The sequence below is a fragment of the Bidens hawaiensis genome, unplaced genomic scaffold (assembly GCF_021521415.1).
Source record: "Bidens hawaiensis isolate Kalapana, Puna unplaced genomic scaffold, B.hawaiensis_p1.1 tig00010125_1, whole genome shotgun sequence".
NCBI lineage: Eukaryota > Viridiplantae > Streptophyta > Magnoliopsida > Asterales > Asteraceae > Bidens > Bidens hawaiensis.
Genome location: NW_027491764.1, coordinates 269833 through 291859, shown reverse-complemented (window position 1 = coordinate 291859; position 22027 = coordinate 269833). Strand labels below are relative to the sequence as shown.

The window sequence follows — 22027 nt, the reverse complement described above, 5'->3', positions numbered from 1 at the left end:
GGGGTGGATTTGTGTATAATTGTTTAATGCAATTTTTTTCTAGTCCAAATTTTGATTTTGTTTTATTTTGTTTATTATATAAGCAAAATCAATATAAGCAAAAAGTTTGAGATTTTTGTGAAAAATAATTACTTACTTGAAATATATGTAGTCATCCGTGCTTTGTTTGTAACGCACGTTCCGCATCCACCATTCGTAGTTCTGACACGCTGTTAGCGGCTGTTTCTTGTAACATAATAAACCCATGTTTTGAATTATTTATAGATCATGATAAATATCATGCCATACTTCAAGGTCTGTTATAAAAATTTGGAAATTAATTTCCTTTCACTTTCTAAACACCACCACCTTCATGTGTCATCTTCATACATAGATATATATCTATATGTCGGCATGTATATGCAACACATGTATACGTAACAGAATGGTGAGCTGCTTGTATTTACTTGCTCCTCGATTTTGTTATACTTTCGCAAGGTCGTCTGAGATATCTTGATACGGTATCCGGTGTTGATCTGCAGTCACACGCACGCGGACCGCTGTGGTGTTTGACTTACCGTAACACGCAAGAGGCCCGCTATGATGGAGTTTGAATCGCTAGTGCAGGTATGTTCTCCGTAGTAACCAGATTTGAACCACCGGTTCGAGCCGTTGACCCGCGATGATTAAACTTCGATCGCGCGGTAACTAAATTTGACGCTCGTGACCCGGGGTGGGCGACGTTAAGCCGCCACTATTATGTGAACTGAAGAAACACGAAACGTACCGGGTATAGCTCGGATCGTCTTCTACGGGATGATGTAACCAAATCTCGCTCTCCTCCGCTCAGATCTGCAATGGTTTTTGGGGGTGTGGAGGTGACTGCTAAGAAATCTCGAGGATCTCTTGTTTACAGACAAAAAAATGGTTATGGTGGTGGCTCTTATTGAGAACCCCCTTTAATAAGGAGGTGGAGACCTCTTTATATAGGGAGCCTCATGGCCACCATCATGGTACCCTAATGGGCCTAGCCCAGTTAGGGTTACCTTCAAAAAATCCCCTCAGCCCAATAATATTGTATTAGTCCATATAATAAAATAAGCCAAACATAATAAATTAAGGTCGTAAGCCGGGTTTAGTACCATACCCCTAAATGAACTGACTATCTTCTTAATATGGGGTGGTGATACCACGCATGCGCGCCACAATAACTAGTTTTACCACGCTGTGGAACGCATGGTCCGCTGTTTCTGCGGTGGCCGAGTTTGAATCGCCGGAGCGCGGATACTTCCGCGGTGACGGAGCTTACTCCTCTTAGTGTGTATGCTTTTGTGTTGGCACGCTTGCTTCGCGGTGACTGATAGGCGCCGGTGGTGTGTAACACCCGAGAAAAATCATTGGGAATGATTTAAAGCTGTCATCCTATCATGCTTTCGTAAGATGTCACCATCAAACGAACCATTCCCATCACGCTATACAATATTGTACCAATTTGTTTTTTTTTTCTTTATTTGGAGTTGATTCACGGCGGCGCGTAGCGGCTCGCGGTGGCCGAGTGACTTGTCATAGCGTGTAGCGACTCGCGATGCATGGTGCGTTGTTCTTCCGTGGGAGAGCATGCATGACGGCGGAGTGGTGATCCGCTTGGCGCGCATATATGCACGTAGCGCGGCGGAGCCCATGCATGGTAGCGCGGTGTTATTTCATGGCGGCGCGCATGCATGGTGCGTGGTGGTGATCTCGGTGGAACACATGCGTGGCGGCGGGTAGCGGTTGGCAGTGGCGGAGTGTGACTCGCAGTTAGCAATTTGAAGCTTTCTCGTGGTCTACGAAATCTTGGTTGACCCGTCAAAGCTTTAGACCTGCGCTTAAGCCGGAATGGACCGTTATTGCTTTACTTGCGGGAGCGGTTTTGGTCCGGACATTGGTAACTAATGCATGGCGCGCATGTCACTCGCGGGGTCTGTAATTTACCCACCGGGGAGTTCATGTGGCCGCGTAGGACAGAATTGGTCCACTGGGGGTTTCACGTGGCTTGAGCAAAGTGTTTCGAGATTGTCTCCTTAGACAAGACAAGACTCTGCCATGTTGTACTCTTTGCATGTACTCAAATTTTCTTATGCAAATTTATATATATTGCCGTATTCTTCTTTTTCGAAGCGAGTATAAGGAGTATGCATGGATTTGAAAATTGCCATATCTTTTAGAGGTTTTATACTCGTAATCTAATGACACTTTGAATAAACAAAAGATGGATCTGAAAGCTCCATTTTTGCCGGATGAACCCAGATCTGAAGATTTCAGAACCGGATATTGGCTGTATTGCCGGAAAAAATACAGATCTTACACCTTGAGAAATTTTTGGCCTCCAACATAAAGTAGATCTAGACATCGTAGTCTGATCTATTTAAAACCATCACAGATCCGGAGGCTTACCGTCCAAATCTCGTAGGTTTCTTTTTTTTCTTTCTAGAAAGATCAATAGATCTGAAAAGGTTTTCAGATTTTATTTCCCCCTTGTTCTTCCAAGAAACAGATCAAGAAGTCAAAAAAGAGAGAGTCGAAGATGAAGTTCGTTTTCGCGTCCCAAGGATGGCGCCAATGAAGAAACATGAAATCCCACCTCTCATGGGTCAGATGGATGATAATGTAATCATGTTGTGTTGTGTGCTCGATCTCATTTAGTTTTATTCAGTGTTTTCAAATCGGACCAGTATTCAAACGATATAAATAATTTTAAAAACTATAAATGAAAATACATATTTAAACAAAATAAGATACTTATCTTGCGATAACAAAAGGATATATGGTCTTAAATAAAAAAGAGTATAATTATAAAGTATCAAAAACAAAAAATAAAAAAATTGCAACATGAACTGACCATTTGTTATTTGTTCCTGTAACCTGTGACGTTACGCGCGTACCGACATTGTTGGTTAATCATCGATCTCGTTAAAGTTCTGTTAAATATTTCGTTAGTTTATTATATAATAGATAAACTCTGTTAGAATGTTCTGTAAGTGTAGTTAGGATACAAAGTGTAATTAGTTGATAGTTTGTGTAAAAATTGTAATTAGAATATTAAGAAACGATGCGACGGCGGTTGTACTTTGATTAAACCGTCACGACCTTTGCCGGAATAACCGTCAGTGGGTATAAATACCTCCGACCACCATCATTGTAAATCATCTGTTTCATTACAAATCAATAATACAAATATTCGTTTATTATAATTGTTGTTATTTACGTATTATTGTTCGATTATTTGATCCCGTGGCCCTCAATTGGTATCAGAGCGAGGCTCTAAGAAAACCCCAATATTTGGAACCCTAATCGGTAAGAACAAAAGGGGAGCAAACCTGCAGATTAGAAGACGGAGACGAAGCACCAAATTGTTGAGAGCGTGATAAAATTGCGAAGTTCTGATTACAAGGAGAAACCGATTATATCGAAACATCGGAGCGGCTAGTGTTAATCGGAAAAGGGAACAACAATTTTGATCTCTGTGTATACAGGGAACAAAAGTGACGGAGGAAACAAAGTTGTTTTGATTTTTGTAAATACGTATACAAAAGTCAAACATACATATATTTGTTACTTTTAATAAAAGTATATTTGTATATTAATTAGAAACGTGGTTAGAAAAAAAAACAAGGAAACTTAATTGGCTTTTTTAAATTAGAAAAAAAAAGGTATTCAAGGTATTTATTATTTTTCTAAAATAATAATATAGAAACTTGAATAAACAATTCGCACCTGTGTGATTCGAATAGCAAGACTCCGAACCTTCCTGATTCGTTGAGAATAAGTGGCTCCGAACCTTCGTGATTCGTAGAGCAAGAGTAAGACATGTGTGGCATCTAAGACCTGTGTGGCAATCTAAGTCTTGTGTGGCAACCTAAGTCCTGTGTGGCAGTAAGACCTTTGTGGCAAACAAAGACCTGTGTGGCAAATAAATCCTGTGTGGTAAGAACAAAAACCTGTGTGGTTCAATCGAGTAAGAAGTAAATATGTCTAGCAAAGAAGATTCATCAAGTGGATCAACAAAAATTCGTGAGCAAGGGAATATATCTCTTCAATGTCCAAAATTGACTGAGTCAAACAATACGACATGGGCATTATTGATGGAGACAATCTTAAAGGCTTATGGTCTTAGGGAAGCGGTAAGCTCAGAAGAAGAAGTTGATGAAAAGAAGGCATATATGACCAAGGCAATGATCTTACAAATGTTGCCAGAAGATATTTTGATGCAAGTGGCGCAACACCCGACAACAAAAGAAGTGTGGGAGGCGATAAAAGTTTGACATCTAGGAGCGGATCTAGTTCAGAAAGCACGCCTACAGACATTAAGGAGCGAGTTAGAGAAGTTAAAGATGAAAGAAAATGAGACCGTGAGTGATTTCTCTGGAAAATTGGGAAGCATAAGAGCCAAATTTAAAAGTTTTCGTTCCAATCTCAAGGATAAGATAATTGTAAGGAAATTACTCAATTCAGTTCCAAATAAATTTTTACCAATCGTGGCATCTATCGAGCAATATTTGGAAATTGACAAAATGCCATTTGAAGAAGCGATAGGAAGAATAATAGCTTTTGAAGAACGCCTTAAAAGTCAAGACGAACCAGAAGACGATAACGAAAGAAAGCTTTTGATGGCTAGTAATCATCCTAAGAACTAGCGTCATGGAAAAGGTCGTGGTAATAGAAGCCAAGATAAAGATCAAGGAAGAGAACCTTTCAAAGAAGAAAGAAGACGTGGAAATGCGAGTCACGGATACAAAGACAAAAGTGATCTCAAGTGCTATGAATGTAATGAATATGGTCACTTCGCATATGAATGCCCAAAGTGGAAAAACAAAGAAAAGGAAGATCCGGAGGCTCATCTCATACATAGTTTAACTACACTACTATGAAGACAAAGCAAGCCGTGTTGAAGATCGAGATTAAGGGGGTGATTGTTGGTTAATCATCGATCTCGTTAAAGTTCCGTTAAATATTTCGTTAGTTTATTATATAATAGATAAACTCTGTTAGAATGTTCTGTTAGTGTAGTTAGGGTACCAAGTGTAATTAGTTGATAGTTTGTGTAAAAATTGTAATTAGAATATTAAGAAACGATGCGACGGCGGTTGTACTTTGATTAAACCGTCACGACCTTTGCCGGAATAACCGTCGGTGGGTATAAATACCTCCGACCACCATCATTGTAAATCATCCATTTCATTACAAATCAATAATACAAAGATTCGTTTATTATAATTGTTGTTATTTACGTATTATTGTTCGATTATTCGATCCCGTAGCCCTCAGACATTGGACGTGCAACTTGTACTGGTTCGAGCATAGCCCAAAAAGGTACGTGTAACACGGAAATGGAGCTGTTACGCCATTACCAATGTCAACAGGCGCGTAACAAGACGCCGGTACGCGTGCAATCCGGTGTTTGTAGGCGCATAACGCTGCATCGAATGTGCATGACCGACTTTAAACATGCGTAACCGACATTGAGCGCGTTACTCACGCCGGTTACTCGTGCGGTGCGCTGCATAAAGTACATACCGAAGCTGGGTTTTGCGCGTAACATGGCGATGGACGCGCGTTTATTGACCCTTGTACGTGTAAACTACAGTCGTGTGCGTAACCAACCCCAAAAATGTATAGTAATTTATTAAAAAAAATTATATCTACGTGTTTTGACCCGAAACCCGTTATAACTCGTAACCGGATTTGACCCGACCGAATTTCGTCCCAAACTCGTCCCAACCCGAGCCAAATTAAGCCTTTTCCGTATCGTCCCGTTTCATCCCTAATCAAGTCTAACCCGAATTCTAACCAGTGAATCGAACCTGCCCGACCCAAACTAATTAAATTAATCCTTTTTTTGTATCGGCCATAACCCGTTTTGACACGTTATCCAAACCTGTCCAGCCCGACTTGTTTGCCGGGTCCTAACTGCTAACATCCACTTAGTAGGCAGTGTTAATAGGTGGAAAGTCGGATCAGCATAAATGAATGGGAGATAATGACTTCCCATCACTCTTAAAACTCTTTGCAAGTGTAACTTTACTGTCACACCTTTGCTTAATATATTAGCAAACTAGCAAACTGGTCATTGGTTAATTAGAACAATCCAAGTAGGCATGTAACAACTGTTAGGTAAGATATCCTCATATTCTGCACCTTGTTTTCTCCTTATTTATAATGCACCTATGAGATATTTTAGTTAATAAATCAAATAAAAAAAATGGTTCTAAAGTTCACCTTATGGGCTATTCTTCTTTTTGTGTTTTCTCAAAGCTCAGGTATGCAAATTCATCAAAAAAAAAAGTAAATAAATAAAAAACTGATGAAATAGTTTAATAAACTAAGTAGTATTGTTTGTTAAATAGTTATGTATTGTTATTTCAGCGGCGTTTGACCCATTGGATCCTTTCGGGAACATAACAATCAAGTGGGACGTCATCTCTTGGACCCCGGATGGTTATGTGGTGAGTTTGTTGTAGGTGTTATGTATCTCAGCAAAACGTGTTGGTTAGCTAGGGGGTTGGTTTCGTTTCATTAGGGGTTTGGGTTGTGTTAACCCATAACAAATTTTTGTCGAGGATGAATGAAATGATTTTGGCGTCTTTAGGTGTTAAATGCATGTACACTTTTACAACTTTTAGCTTTTAAGGCATTTGATCTATTATACACGTTTTTTTATAAAACACTACTAAAATCAGCCTACTTAGACCAAGCACCGTCTAGCCACATTGTGGCATTTTGGAGTGGAAACGCTGCCCCCCCCCCCCCCCGATTTTTGGCTAGGCGTTTTAGGCCAAGCGTTTTCTTCAAAATGCGGATACGGCATAAATTTTGATAATATGTGTGTGGGGAGGGGAGAGAGAGAGTTGAATATATGTAATTATTGTAGGAGAGTTGTGGTATTTTGCTCATTACATTACTTTTTTCAAGACTCTCCATTGGTGACGGGGATGTCACATGGTGCAAAATGGCTAAGGGTGGGCCGTTTTGACTACACATAATCTTAGAGCATTCCCAATGGGTTCTCTATACCTATATTCATTTCTAAAATTAAAAAAAAATCATCTAAATAACCACTCCAACCCATTCACTATCTCCAAGCTCTATTTCTAAATTTTAGTGAAATAGTATAGGAAGCCTCCAAATACAAAGCATTGCTATAACACTCTATTTCCAACAACCTTTCTATAAAAATATATTATAAATCAATTTATATTGAAAATGATAATAAGACAAAATGATTAGAGCATTCCCAAGGGGTTCTCTATACCTATCTTCATTTCTAAAATTTAGAAAAAAAACATCTAAATAATCGCTCCAACTTATTCACTATCTCCAAACTCCATCTTTAAATTTTAGTGAAATGATATAAGAAGCCTCCAAATTTAGAATATTGTTATAATACTCCATTTCTAACTACCCTTCTATAAATATATATATTAGAAATCAATTTCTATTTAAAAATGATAATAAGACAAAATAGTTAAGAGTTAAAATTATAAATGAAAAAAAGAGAAAAAAGAATACAGAGATGGTAATGAAAAAATGGGTTGGGGGAGGTTATTAGAATATGATGTATAAATCAAAGAAATTATGTTTATTACTTAATTTTTAAAGATGAAGATAGAGAACTCATTGGGAATGCTTGAGCATTCACAGTCCATCCCCCATCCTTATCCCTATAATTACACTACAAAACACTACATTTCTCTTTCATGTTTAATTAAATAATAATTTTTATACTTTTATTATTACAGTTTTCTCTCTCCTCTACTCACAACCAATTCAACAAATATTAAAAAATAAATAGGGGCAAACAATGTTCCCTAAATGTTTCCCCAAATTTACAAAAAATCACTACATTTATCTCTCCACCCTATAATTTACACTCACAACCATTCAAAACTCTACCATATAATTTACCAATCCCCCTCACATAATTATGAGGGATGGGTTGGGAATGCTTTAAGAGCATTCTCAACCCATTCTCTAAAAATTGTTAAACCCATATAATTTATGGTAAATATTAAGAAAACAATCAAAATCACCTCTCCAATCCATTCCCTATTATATGGATGAGTTGTATGGCAACTAAAGTAAAACCCTAAATATAGGGGCTCAATTTTGATCCATACCAAATAATATATCACATATCCTCCAATCACCATTCACTATATAACAAGACAAAAGAGAAAAAAGTAATAAAGAATTAATTTATGGATTTGAATAGGGAATAGAATGTGAAAAAATTTTAAAAAATAATAGATAAATTTGTGAAATGGTGTTTTTAGCTAAACTATAGGAAAAACATATATGAAATGGGCTGTGGATGCTCTTAGTAGTTAAAATTATAAATGGAAGAAAGAGAAAAAAGAATATAGAGATGGGAATGAAGAATGGATTGGAGGAAGTTTTTAAAAAATGATGTATAAATTAAAAAAATTGTGGTTTTAATTAAATTTTAAAATTGGAGATGAAAAACCCATTAAGAATGGTTTTATAAGTATATTTATATAGATTATGCATCTTGGTAAAATGGGCCGGTTCATGATGATTTTGGGTCATAATGGGATTAGATTATGTTGACTCAAAACACTTTTAGTCAGCAAATTACAAGATTTTAAAATTTTTGCAGTCATTTTACAACTTTTAATCCATCTGATCCATTTTACACTTTTTTCTTACAAACGTTTGTTCTTTACGGAAAAAAACGCATCTATAATCGACCCACCCGTTTATAATTTAATAAACAAATAAATATCTTGCAGGCATTGGTTACAATGAACAACTTTCAAATGTATAGGCATATAATGAGGCCTGGTTGGACCCTGGGATGGAACTGGGCAAAAAAAGAAGTGATCTGGTCAATGGTAGGAGCCCAAACTACCGAACAAGGTGATTGCTCCAAGTTCAAAGGTGGAAACGTTCCGCATTGTTGCAAGCGAGACCCGGTGGTTGTCGATTTGCTTCCTGGGGTTCCTTATAACCAACAAATCTCCAACTGTTGTAAGGGTGGTCTGGTGGCTTCATATGGTCAAGATCCTTCCGCTGCGGTTTCGTCTTTTCAAGTGAGTGTTGGCCTGGCGGGCACTTCAAATAAAACTGTTAAACTGCCCAAGAACTTCACTCTGCTGGCCCCGGGCCCGGGCTACACTTGCGGCCCCGCTACAATCGTACCGTCTACTGTGTATTGGACACCTGATCGGAGACGAAAGACTCAAGCTTTGAGTAAGTTATTATCCCAGTTTTACAAAGTATAAAAGATACCAGTACGTTAAAGAGTTGGCATATGTTATAAGCCTGTTTATTTTAAGTACAGGTGGCAAGATGCGGCGAAGAACACACACTATTATTAATCACGTAACATGTTAATTTTTTTAACTTAAAAAAAAGTTATAGTAGTATCATACTTCAATTAATTAAAGAGAATAAAATGCTCGTTTTTATAGTGAATCAAATTATTATCACGGGCTTGGCTCGTTTACAAATGATACATTTTCAAGACAGCTATTTTCGAGATTTTATCGAGCAAGCTTTTTGAAAATTCAAGTGATTAAATAAAAAAAAAACATATTCAAATAATAAAAAACTACTCAAAAGGTTCCTACATAATTCGGCAACCTTCAAGATGTTGCATAATTTGCTGCATTCCCGTTCTAGTTAACTTTTTTCATTCCATATGCTAGAAAAGAGATCAAACATCTCCAGTTAACACCGCTCTAATTTATTAATTTAGCTATATGTTTTCAACTATTCTTCATATTATAATTAAGCTAATTGCTTAGGCCTAAAGTAGCTCATAATTATTTCCATGCAGTGACATGGAACGTGACATGCACTTTCTCTCAGTTTTTGGTATCCAAGCATCCAAGATGTTGTGTATCTTTTTCTTCCTTCTACAATCAAACCATCACTCCTTGCCCCGCCTGTTCCTGCGGTTGTCACAACAAAGACAAATGTATCAAGTAAGACTTATAAAATGGTTTGCGATCATCATTCATACGCAAGGTTCTATTTGTTAACTACGCCTTCGAAAATGTAGGAGCGGTTCAAAGAGGGCAACCTCGGTTGGGATCAACACACCAAGAAAAGATAATGAACCGTTGCTACAATGCACTAATCATATGTGCCCCATACGGGTGCGCAGCACGTCAAGCAGAATTATAAAGATTATTGGCGTGTTAAGATGGCTGTCACTAACTTTAACTATCGACTCAATTATACACAATGGACCCTCGTTGAGCAACACCCGAATCTCAACAACGTGACCCAAGTTTTTAGCTTTGATTACAAGCCTCTAGTTCCCTATCAATCCATAAGTGAGTAACACTATCATCTCCAAAAAAAATAGTTTAATCTTTCATTTAACATCTAATTTACTTTTTTTCTAATAAAAGATGCATTCTCATAATATTTTTAGATATCTAAATACAAGGTATATTTCTACATTTTAATATCTAACGTTTTCCTTGCGGTATAAAAAAATGTTATTTTGAATATAACTTGTTTTCCGTAAAAATATAGCAAAACATAGATAAGAAAATGTATTTAGAATCTTGAAAAGTATTAAATTTTACATGTTATTACAACAATAACAATCATACCCAGCATATCCCACATATAACTAAAGCTATCTGTAGAGTCTGAGGAAGATGGGATATAGACATACCTTACCTTTATCTTTTAAGATAGAGATGTTTTCAGTGAGACACTCAGCTCAAAAATAAGTAAATAACAAAAAAAAAGCGTAAGATAAAATAATATAAAAAAAGAAAATAGCAGTGTCAAAATACTATCCTAAAAGGCTAAAAGTAATATACTATCGGTAACATTTAAGCAACATTTATAATATATGTTACATGTTAACTAAGGCCCCGTTTGTTTTTTTAGAGATTTAAGTCTGAATCTGAATACCACATCTGAATGTTAAGAGGTGGTTCAAATGTCTGAAATCTGAATCATTAAGAGGTGGAGGCTAGAGACGAACCTCTAGTCGTCGGAGATGGAGCCTAGTCTCCAAGTTAGAAGTTAATGGAGGCCGGAGACAAACGTATGTTTTTTTTGGGTTAAGAGGTTTTCAGACCCACTAAAAGCTCTTACTGGTTCAGATGCTATTAAGACGCTGAACCTCTTAATGCCAGAAAAAAAAACAGCCCCACGTCTGATTACGTCTGATTCCTCTATTCAGAGAAAAGAGGCAAAAACAAACAGGGCCTAAATTAGATGATGAAAATATAGAAAAATAAATTACATCTATTTAAAGCCTATTCTAAAAAAGATTTAGTTTGCTAATATTATGAACTGTTTTCTTGCATGCAGATGACACTGGTATGTTTTACGGGATGAAGTTTTATAATGATTTGTTGATGGAAGCTGGACCATTTGGAAATGTGCAGTCTGAAGTACTTATGCAGAAGGACAAGAACACATTTACATTTAAGCAGGGATGGGCTTTTCCTAGGAAAGTGTACTTCAATGGGGAAGAATGCATGCTTCCTCCTCCTGAGGCATACCCTTCACTACCAAACAATGCTAAAACCGAACCGATCGCGATTTCAGCTATCCTGGCTTCTATCTTCTGGTTGATGCAAATTTTCGTTTGGTGATAATGTGTAATCGAGTTATGGTTAGTTCAAGCCAGATTTTTATACCAGTGATCATATCGTCTTGCATACATTTATGTTTTCTTGTGTAAACATAATTCAGAAAAATCTAAATGTTTGGTGTATGGTTAAGCACAATGATTGGGAATATGTGTCAGTTCATTCATCTATAAGGATACTAACCATGCTAAGAAATCAAATGAAGCTTGGATATTAACATGTATATATACTCATATACTCTATTAATAAAAGAAAAATGTTGCCTAATTATCTTTCTTAATTCATTCTCTCTCATTTCATTCACCCTAGCTATTTATGAGTCATTGATTAAAATCATTTGATTAATTGGGTTATAACATACATAGTTGGGTGGATTTTATTTACTCCTTCCGTCCCATTTTAAATGTCATGGGACCCAAAACACATAAATTAATAAAATGTTTGATCATTTTATTTTATGAGCTGTAAAATGACAATAATGTCCTTTAAGTTATTATTGCTAAAAACAATTTAAATTGGAACAACCAAAAATAGTAAGGGCACAATTGAAAATTTAATTTATATGTATAGAAATGACATTTAATTTGGGACAACCAAAAATGGAAAAATGGAAATTTAAAATGGGACGGATGGAGTATTATTCAAGGCGCGTGAATGTTACATTTATAATCACCCTTCAAGAAAAGTTGATGCTAAATAGAATCAATTATTGTGTCGGTAGTGGGTTTACAACATTGCAGAAAACATATATTTAGGTTGGCCTTTATGTTGTCTGATGACATTATGCTCTGAATTATTATCTATATGCACCTTAATTATCATCTTTTAAATATTCTTACATGAAAAATTACATTAAGTTCACACTTTTAATCACATGTAGTACACGAGAATAACATGAGAAAGACACATTTCTTAGTCGTGAAACATGAAAACAATATATAATTCATAAGTCGTTTACTTTGTACAATACATTAATTAAATGAGACCTTAAAAATAACAATTTACAAATTTGGAAATACTTCTTAGTATACAACATGTATATAACACGTTGCATTTAATGGGAAGACACCTTTCAAACCTGCAATCCTATTTCAAAATCATGTATGTCACATTTCAGACTACAATATTATCACATGTTTCATTTTGATTTGACCTAAGATAATCATTAAATACGAACAAGTCATTTTTTTAAAAAAATGGTGACATTGGTTCAAGTTAAAACTACTTTAATAAAAATTGATATAGCTCACTACAGGTTGTTTTCAAAAATTTGTAACGGATCAAAATGGTTCAGATTTTGACCTAACAAAATTATCAGATTTGACTAGATAATTTTAAAAATTATAATTTTAGTTCAGATAAAAACAACACTAATAAAAATTGATGCGGGTAACAACATGCTATAACCCAAATTAGTTAACGGTCAAAATTGTTTTAGTCATAAAACATAAATTATAAAGATGATCCGACCCGTTTAACACGTTTAATGCTTGTGATGTAGATGACTCGGCATTTTGAATTTGGAAAAAATGAGCGAAATAAACATTTTCAATATAAAGGAGATTTAAACATGTTTAATGGTTTTGATGCTTCAAACACCCTGCCTGCACCAATAGAAAAATGTAGCTTGAGATATAAGCTTTATTCTATTAGAAATAGTGACTTGCTACAACATTCTTCTTAATTGATCCTATAATACTTCAATTGCAGTGGATAGTTATAACAAAATAGTTAGGCTGAGGGGTGTGGAGCGCTAGAAAGGGCGCAAGAGGCCAGACGCTCGCGCCCCGGGGCGCGAGCTCGGCGCGAGCTCCACACCACCGAGGCGCGAGAGGGGCGCGAGAGCGGAAAAAGAGGCAGGCGCCAGGGGGCTCGCGGGAGCTGTTGCGCGTGAGGGTGCTTGGGGAATGGTGAAAGAGCCGTTGGAGGCTTAATGTGAATAAAAAAAAAAAAATTTTTTTAATAAATTCCTCTATATATATCACAATATATATCACATATATATTCCTAAACCAATACATACCACACCCAAAACCCCATTTTTTTTTAAAAAATAATGTCGTCGTACTCGTCTGATTCCGACTCCTCCGAAGAGGATGATTTGCTTCTTCATGTAGGGGGAGTTTTGACCGCAGCCGTGGTAAATCTCTTGCAAAATCAAGCCCATCAACCCCGACTCCCGAGGGTTAGAGCACCACCTCTTGAGCGTGATCGATCGGGTGCTAACGATACTTTGATGAGGCATTATTTTAGCCCTCAACCGGTATACGCGGAGTCGGATTTTCGAACTCGTTTTCGAATGAGCAGGCAATTGTTCACGCGTATAGCGAGTGATTTAGAGGCACGGTATCCCTTTTTCCAACAAAGGGAGGATGCTAGGGGTCTTCCCGGTTTTACCCCTCTTCAAAAATGCACGGCTGCTATCCGTCAACTAGCGTATGGCATCTCGTCGGACGCTTTGGACGAGTATTTACAGATGTCGAAAAGGGTTGCACGTGAATCCCTTCATTTTTTCTGCCAAGGTAAAAAACATTAATTTTACTTTTTATTAAATATTTATTACATTTTTTAATATATATTGTACGTAGGAGTCATATCGACTTACGCTCGCAGATATCTGCGTAAACCTACAACGTATGACATCCAACGCATATATGAGGTGCACGCAGAAAAACATGGTTTTCCTGGGATGCTAGGTAGCATCGATTGTACGCATGTTGGATGGGCTATGTGTCCAACGGCCTAGCGAGGTCAGTTCCACCGTGGTGATCATGAAGGGCCGACCCTCATACTTGAGGCGGCGGTGTCACAGGATCTTTGGTTTTGGCATGCTTTTTTTGGTGTTGCTGGGTCAAATAACGACCTTAATGTTATCGATCAGTCACATTTGATCAACGACCTTATCGACGGGGTTGAACCACCTCAATCTTTTGTTGCAAATGAAGAACTCTTCAAGTACGGGTACTATCTGGTCGATGGTATTTACAACGAATGGGCTGTGTTAGTTCAAGCTTTTACAGATCCAGTCGCCGACAAACGGAAGTATTTTACGAAGAAGCAAGAGTCTGCTAGAAAAGATATTGAAAGAGCTTTTGGAGCTATAAAAAAACAATATTATGTTCTGGCGAACCCGATACGTTATTGGACTCGGGAGAGGATAATGGACGTCGTCTACACGTGTCTTATCCTACACAACATGACGTTAGAAGACGAGGGCAAAGCTATATGCCAAAACTACCAAGGTGACATTCCGCCACAACTGTCCACAATCAGTGATCAACAAAAACTTCATAACATAGCAAATATCAAGAGCCGTGAGATACACGGGGATCTTCGACATGAGTTGGTTGAACATTTGTGGGCGAGGCGACCAGAGGATCTTGTATTAGATTAGTTTTATTATTAAATATTATTGTTTGTTTAATTTTTAGTATGTTTTTTTTATTATATGAATTTTCAAAAAAATGTGTGATTTTTTAAATAATTTTTGCGTTTTTTTAATAATACGTTTTTTTACTACATTTAAAAAATAATAAAAAAATAAACCGCTCGCGCCCCCTCTCGCGCCCCTCCACACCATGGCCCGGGGCGCTATCACCACTACCAACACCCATCTTATCAAGTTTCTCTCTCTGCCACACGTCACAATATTATTGGATGGCGCCCCCACTCACGCCCCCTCTCGCGCCCCCCACACCCCTCAGCCTTAGGATTAATTAATCAACTATTAAAGATAGTGTTGTAATAATATGTTTGAATTATGTATGTATTGTGTAAATAGCACATGAAATTAATTTTTTATTGCTTAGAGTAGTCACATATGGAAAAACTATCTTTGATTCAAAACACATGTGGGTCAACCCCATTTTGTTAATATTTATTATTAATTGTGTTAATTTATTACATTCTTTTATATAATAATGTGATAATTGTCTTCTTACTTCTTATAGATAATGCATGTATTTGTTACCATTGTGACGGTTTCAGATTTAACACTAACAAAAACCAGTATCCTGGACCTAAAATTTGGATGGATGGGAAGCAAATTCCCTACATAATTTTATCTGTACTTTTTTAAAATTGAAACATTCAAAGTTTCACGAGGTATGAATATAAACACATCTTTAAATTGTACTTATTTTGCATATCAACACTATCCTTTTCTTTTATATGTTACTAGCTTATATGCCGTGTGATATATTGGTTGAAAGAATAATCTTTTAAACATATAAGTATTATCTATGAAAATTTAAAAATTAAATTAACATATTATCAAGTAACTTTAATGTGACATATAATATACGAGGTTAGATAAAAAAATATTAAATTAAAATAAATGCATTTTATATATGATAATGTTTCATTGACAATTTACGTATTAGTATAACATTTATAATTTAAAAATGTATAGCACATAATAAAAATTACACAACTAACCAATATTTTTTCCAATTACAAAGTTGTAAGATATTTGAGAGGATTTCCAATCTCACTTCCTCGGTATGATTTCTAACACAAAAAGTGTAATAAACAACCAACATCAGTTGTCCACCTGCGTTGCCTAAGAATAGAAAAGTCAAGTTTTAAGATCAAACAATACCAGTCATTAAGTGAGATATACACCTAAAATTTAAAGATTATGCCTTTGTTGGCCTGGGGTAAATAACATGCCTTCTGAGGAAAGTCCCCCATCACAGTTTACGTTTGGACCATTATCATTGGCCTCCCAATTATATGTACACCGTGAAAACTGTGTCGTTTTGCATCAAAGATCAAGTAGCATTCTTAGTTTAGTTATGGCCTTATAGGTAAAATTGGTAAAGATCAAACACGGTAATTTCTCTTAATGTGCAGGTTTAAAGGGTCGTGCAGAGTTAACTCACAATCTTTTTTTTCTTTTATGTTATATTATACATGGCCACAATAACTATATCACCAAAAATTTGTTATCAACATATCTTAATTTGTTTTTATTATATGTAATTTTAACCTTCTTAAACGAAAGGAATAACATTGTGACTGTTGAGGTCAAAGCGTGTAACCTATAAAATTCAAAATCACATCACTTTCATTACAAACAATCTTAGTGAGCAAAACCCTAATTATGCATATCAAAATTAAACAAAATCAAACCTTGATTGAGAAGGGGGTTGTTAAAAAGACTACTTACCTAGAAATCATTAATGCCGGAGAAAAGAACCCGCATAGGAAGAAAAATTCGTGTCAAAAAATGAACCACCACCACCGTCATGACTCCAAATGCATCCAACTACATGACATGCAAATGCTAATTATTTTTACAAGTTCTCTCAACAGCTATACATCGTAGGCTAGTTTTTGTTTAGAATAAGTATACATAAAAATAGTTGAAATTAGTGACATTATATACATCCACACTGTCACACCCCAACCTAAGGCTGAAATGTCGGGGCTGAGCTGATTGCTCACACAAGGTATTATCATGCAATAATTTAAAAGTGACGATATCTATTTAATTTAATTAAATATTCAAATAATTTCAAGTACAAAGTACAATTCATTAAACAAACAACGAATATAAATCTAAGTCTTGTTTATAATTCTTCTGACTTAAATCTTCACTAAGTATTCACCAAGTTGCATTAAATTCAAACAATAACCTTCATATGCGTATAAAATATAAAAGTTTGTCAACAACACATGTTGAGTGAGTAAAACATCAGTTTAAGACACAACATTAATAATATATAATAAATAAAGAAAGCTGCGAACTGTGTCAAGTGAGATAAGTAATTTAATTAATGAGCAAGTAAATAATTATGTCGGTTGGCACGATGTCATATGAACTGAACGATGGTAAAAACGACGGACGTATGATCATACTAGACTGAGAATATGTTGAACCTCTCCAACATGTATTCAAGAAAAGCATATAATAATATAACACGTTAGTTATAAATCGTTAAACACACAAGACTAACAGCTGCAAGTTGAGTATTAAATAATAGGTAAATAGATAAAGAACACGTATGCCCCCAAAAGATTAAAAATAAGTAAAAATGGGATCACCTTAGAAATTAAGCAAATAGGTAAGGAAACGGTAAGTCAAGTTCTTCGGGATTTACCAATAAGAATCTTATTTACAATAATTGATGAAATAAATATGGATAGAAATAGCGAAGCAAACACTAGATAGAGGTTCGGGATTTGATGATCTGGTATACTCTTACGAAAGTTAAATATTAACAGATTTATTATTAATTTTATTCTCAAAGTTTTATAATATGATTTAATTATATAAATACTTAAAATAGTTAAATACATATTTGTAAAACTTTATAGTTTATATATAAAAGTTTGTTTTAAATACTTAATACTACAAATACGTTTAATGTATTTATATATTACTAATAATAAATAATAGTTAATATTTAATAATATTTATATAAAATATTATATTTTATAAAATACTTAAACTATACTTTTAATACGTTACACAACAAGATTATATTAGATGTATATCTTAGATTAAAACTCTTTTGAAATAATAAAACCTTTATAAATTTTAATAATCTAACATATATATATATATATATATATATATATATATATATATATATATATATATATATATATGGTTTAACCAAGGTTGGGAAAAATTAACCGGATAAAATGTCGGTTTGAATAGAATATCATTTATTTTAAATTTTCAGTATTAGCTATATATAATTTATAAAACCTTTTAATCCCTTAAACAATTAAAGAAAAACAACATAAAAAAACAAGAAAAACTGCCATGGCTGGGACTCGAACCCTCGCCATGGCCGGGTCAAAGTATTAACGCACAAACACATACACACAACCAACTGAGCTAGGTGTGCTAGTTGATATGAACCAAGAAAGAAAATTTATAAGCAGCATATCAAAATACCCAAAACCCCTGTTTAACCCTAATTTCCTAATTGATCAATCCGTTATGTTTGAGTTAATTAACCATGAGAGTTTTGTAGAACGATACACTGCAATCCTAATCATGTAATCAATTACCTTAAACAGGTTTGGATGGACAATGAACGATGTGCACAACAGTGACGGCTACCAACGGTGACGAACGTGTACCAGAGCTAATTATAACTAAATTGATTATGGGGTTTAGGTTGGCGATGGTATAATGACTATGTTTGCAAAGTTTAATTAAGCTAATATCATCGATTATATGTATAACTAATCCGGTTAAGGTCTGCCTAGTTAATTTGGTATAACAAATCAAAATTGATCGACATAACTTAATTGGAGCGTCGGTGATGACGTTTATGGTAAGAATCACGTGTACATTGATTTGGTTTCCAAGTTTGCTACGAGAATTGAGGTCCAAGTAATTACAATTACAAATGGGTTTGAGAAAATGTAACACCCCGTAACCGCAGCGGAAACGTACACGGGATGCAACAGACACATCTGATATCAACAGCATTGCTTATAAAGAAAATACCACTACATTAATTAATATCATATTACATTGTTGCTAATTCATTACTGTCTAGGTGTTACACACGAGTTTACCGATAAGACATTAATATATTCATTACAAAATATAGATCAGCAAGCTTCCAACAAGTAGCACAGATCATTAAGCACATTTCAATCATTCCAACTTGGGCATACCTAGAAAACATGTAAGAAAAAGGGTCAACTACGAATAGTTGGTGAGTTTCACTAATTTAAATAAACACTGACAGATCATTTTAATAACCATTTATTAGCAATGAAATTATGCTGGGAACTATGTTACCCCAGAACAATAATAACCTCTGGGAACTACGTTACCCCAGAACAATAATAACCTCTGGGAACTACGTTACCCCAGAACAATAATAACCCCTGGGAACTATGTTACCCCAGAACAATGATAACCCCTGGGAACTATGTTACCCCAGAACAATAATAACCTCTGGGAACTACGTTACCCCAGAACAATAATAACCTCTGGGAACTATGTTACCCCAGAACAATGATAACCCCTGGGAACTATGTTACCCCAGAACAATGATAACCCCTGGGAACTATGTTACCCCGGAACAATAATAACCCCTGGGAACTATGTTACCCCAGAACAATTCCACACGATAAACAATTTATATATTCTATGCATCAAACCATATATATATAAATATACAAGTGTTTCCATACTATCGGTATGTACTTAAATATTTTAACAGAGACATGTTTTCCGCCTCGGGAAAAAATTTAAAACAGTTCAGTAAAAGGGGCTCGTGAAAACTCACCTTTCTGTGAGTCGGGACGTGATACAATGAACTGCTATAAGCCTGGATCTGTAATATAATATCTAGTCGTTACTATATAATTCCCATAAATTAAATACGTATCAATCGGTACATCTGGGGACATTGTTAGCCCAGTACTGTACTCGATTCGGGGACAATGTTAACCCCGTGACACTTCTAAGGACTCAGATTGTGACATTGCTTAGAGTCTGACGGTCAAAATTATCATTTTTATGATTTCCTTGATTTGCGTGCCTAGCACGGTTATCCGTTTTTAGTTTCAAAAATGGGTTTGGTCACACCGACCCAAAAATGGTGTTTGACTGTTAATTTAGTTAAGGTGATGAAATTAGATCTCGGTTTGGACACCCCGTTTGGCCGCGGGGCCCGTTTCCGTCATTTAGGTGCCGGAAACAGTAAAATCGGGTAAAATTACCCAAATCATCCGAATTATTTTCGGATGATTTATTTTTACTTAATTTACTTAGTTTTATGAAAATGGTCAATTTTTAGGTTTTTATATACCAGTCAGCTCGCTTATGCGAGTTTTGCCGGTTTACACGTTTTAAGCTTTAGAAATTTGTTTTTATGTTCTTTTTAGCACAAATAATTACCCGTTTAGTCTCGGGTCTTGAAATTTTGCACAAAACTTATTTTGACAGTAAGAAACTTTATAAAATTTTTCCAGATTTATTTTCTTATATTTACATTTATTTATCTATTTTTAAACCTTATTAAAACACTAAATATGTCAAAAATACCAAAAGACTTTAGAAAAATCCCAAATTTTTTCGGGATGATCCCTGCCATCCTCATAACTCCCTGGAATTTTTCCAGAACCCAAAACTCATTTTTCAAGCCATTTTCACAAAAACCGAGCTAGAAAGCCCTAGAACTCGTTTTACCGAAAAGCCCCTTTAGACTTCTCCAAATGAGCTCAAATTTTGTGTGTGACTTTTGTATGTTATAAAAAGCTTATCCTAAATTTTTCAGAATTTTTCGTCAAGTTTAGCTATTTTTCATCATTTTTGGCCAAAACCGAGCATTAAATTCACCAAATATTCATCTTTTATCCAAAAATTACCAAAAATTCACAGATCTCATATTTTCATGTGTAGATCATCTCTGTGAAATTTCGTGACCCGAATCTAAGCACGCTACAATCTGTCCAAAATAACTAAATCACACGAAAACCGAACTATCTTGTGTTTTCTAGCGTTAGATCGCAAAGATCTTGGTTTCTAGCCTTTGCTAGCCACTAGATACAACACTTACAAGCACAATAACACTATACCAAGCAAGTTACACCAACAATCAAACCATTTCTTTCATAGTGTCGGTTTTGATATAAAAACAAAGGTTTTAACCGTAAAAATCCGTCCTCGACTCTTTTTACTCATTTCTTGGACCAAGATCCCTTGTATAACATGTATACATCTCTTGATCATGCAAGAGTCGGTTTCATCTCGGGCTTTCATCCGTCTTTCACATGGAAAACTCATTTTACAAGATTTCAACCGTAAAATTTCGTTCTAAACTCTTTTAACTCATCACTTGGATCAAGATCCTTTGTATAACTTGTATACATCACTTGATCATGCGAGAATCGGTTTCAACTCGGGTTTTCACCCATTTTTACATTTGAAACCTCCTTTTCTCAAGATCATGGAGTTAGAAACAAGATTCAAGCATCAAAACATATGTTATACCTTGTGTTCTTGGTTAAAAATGATGATCTTGATGAACACTTGAATGTATGGAAAGAGTTGAGAGAGTTTTGATAATGTAAAAAAGAAAAATGAAGTGATAATGTGTGTAAAAGGGGCCGGCCTAAGTGGTGGTGTGGGGGGGGGCCCACATCTCAAACCATGGCCACACATTTGGATTACACAATCCGGATAATGTTGTGGATAGTCTGGTTCAGTTCGTTTCTCGTTTAAACTCGTAATTCGGCTTAAAACGAGCCTAAAATGGTCGTTTTTCGGGTTAAAATAAAATTTACATAAAACCGACTTAAAAACTTTAAAAACTTAAACCATGACATTAAAACATCATATTATTAATAATTACGCATCTTTTTCGGCTTGATCGATCGTCTCTTGCTTGGTTTGATGTTAAAGGTTTCGTTTATCGTACCGACGTACTAATAAATCGAAATCC

The 22027-nt window shown here is 35.5% G+C and overlaps 1 pseudogene across 1 annotated transcript; it reads left to right on the top strand.

Annotated features, from left to right (window-relative positions):
- Nucleotides 1–6181: 6181 nt before the first annotated feature.
- LOC143534273 (COBRA-like protein 4) lies at nt 6182–11664 on the top strand (annotated as a pseudogene). Its single transcript, XR_013135517.1, has 6 exons — nt 6182–6278; nt 6385–6464; nt 8769–9228; nt 9818–9965; nt 10043–10319; nt 11320–11664. The product of XR_013135517.1 is annotated as a COBRA-like protein 4 (transcript).
- Nucleotides 11665–22027: the final 10363 nt, after the last annotated feature.